The sequence below is a fragment of the Mus caroli genome, unplaced genomic scaffold, assembly GCF_978045245.1.
Source record: "Mus caroli unplaced genomic scaffold, Mus_caroli_1 scaffold_9, whole genome shotgun sequence".
Classification (NCBI taxonomy): Eukaryota; Metazoa; Chordata; class Mammalia; order Rodentia; family Muridae; genus Mus; species Mus caroli.
Window position 1 is genome coordinate 66,022,424 of NW_028227264.1, and position 2,093 is coordinate 66,024,516.

Consider the following 2,093-nt stretch of genomic DNA (forward strand, 5'->3'; position numbering starts at 1 on the left):
TGAACACCAGGTGTGAATCCCCGAAAGCAGAGATGATCATCTTACAATCTGCCCATTGAACTTGTAGGCAGCATTCCAGCAGAAACGCTCTAGAGGGGCTTTGGCTCAATGGCCACTGGAACAGAGAGAGTCTCTCCAGTAGCTCAGAGAGATTAAGTGAGCTGCAGGACAGCCAGAGCTACACAGAGAAACCCTGTCTTGAAACTCCCCCCCCCAAAAAAAGTACTTGGAAGATGGGTAAAGCCTGCTTTTGGTTCTGAGGAAGAGAGTGGGTACAGAGTGGCATAGAGCATATAGGTCTGCTCCATAGGACATGCTGGCATGACCTTCATTTTGACGATAGTTACGGTGCATCTTGCTAGCTAATGAAAGACTTGAATGGACTCTGAGGGGCCTAAAGCAAGCCATTGAGTCATTAAAGCACATGCATGGGTTTGTCTAACGCATTGAGCTCATCCTATCCCTCTCCTTTGCTCCAAGTTCCTCTTCTACCACATGCCTACCATTCTAGCCAAAAGGAAGCTTTACTCACAGCATTCTAAAGCCAGTACATTTCTGTAGCTCCTTCTGCCTGGGGACACCCTCCAACCAACCTTCGGATATTTCCTTTCCCCGATTCCTTTCTATCTTTAGGAGTTCTGCCTATGTGCAAAGCTGCAGAGCCTTTCTCTGCCCTTCCTCTGTGAATAAAGGGGCCTTCTCTCAATGATCATCTGGCTCTATGTATCATTTTATAAAGTTGGCTGTTTGCTTGTCTATGTCAACTTCTTCAACCTTTGTGGTGGTTTGAACAAAACTGCCCTCACTGCCCATCGGCTCATATGTTGATCCTCAGGTGGTGAAACTGTTTGGGAAGGATTAGGAGGTGTGGCCTTGTTGGAGGAGGTGTGGCCTTGTTGGAGGAGGTGTGGCCTTATTGGAGGGGGTGTGGCCTTGTTGGAAGAGGTGTGTCACTGGGGGTGGGCTTTGAGGTTTCAAAAACCAATGTCTTTCCCAGTTGGAGCATGATCTATATGATAGAAGATCCTGATAGATTTAGAGACCTTTTCAGTGTCTTACCTTGCCATTCCCTCTCCAATGCCTGATTCTTCTGGGGGTAAAATAAGAACCAGCAAGATCTCTGAAATAGATAGGCAGCGGATGAGAAGATATAGCTGGTGTGATGAAATAACTGAATCATAAATGAGCCAGTAAGTGAGACTTCCGTTCACTTCGATCTTCTGCACTAACAAGTGTCTGTTGGTTTTCTGCGCCAGACACATTCCTCATACATAAGCATAAGACGGTCATCCACTCCTTCAGGGGAATGAGGACAGAATTACTTCTAAGTCCACGTGGTCATGGCCATGTGGCCCATTTGCTACAGCAGTGGTTCTCAACCTTCCTAATGCTAAAACCCTTTAATACAGCACACCTCATGCTGTAGTGACCTCCCAGCCATAAAATTATTTTTTGTGACTACTTCACAACTGTAATTTTGCTGCTGCTATGAATTGTAATGTAAATATGTGTGTTTTCCAATGGTCATAGGTAATCCCTATAAAAGGGTCATCCCACCCCCACCTCCCAAGGGGTCTCGATGCACAGATTGAGAACCAGTGCTCTAGAGACACTATGCAAACTACACCTGCTATTCAGGACTGTGGTTTCTGGTCATAATAATTGACTCTTAGAAGCCACATGGCCTATGTTCCAATGAAGGTCAATTCTGACAGTTTTGTGGGAATTATTTTAAAGAGCAGCTGTCTTTCAACTTAACTGTAGGCTAGAAGGTCCCAACTTAGTTCTAGAAGTTTGGAATGACAAACTGGATCAGTGAGAAAAGCTTTCCCAGAAGAGAACAGAGATGGAGAGCAGTCTGATCCAAGGCCATTTGAGCCCCACATCAGACTCTCCTTAAGACTGCCTTTCCTTTTCTGTCCAGTGAATGTTTAAGTTGAAGATAGTTCCACTTGAGTTTCTGTTCTCAAGAGTATAGTAGCTTGACTGATAAATATTTGTCTAGCATGCATGAAGTCCTGTGTTCAATTCCCAGCGTGCCCCACAGTGCGCGCATGGTGGTACGAGACTGTCAAGTCTCAAAAGCCATAAGA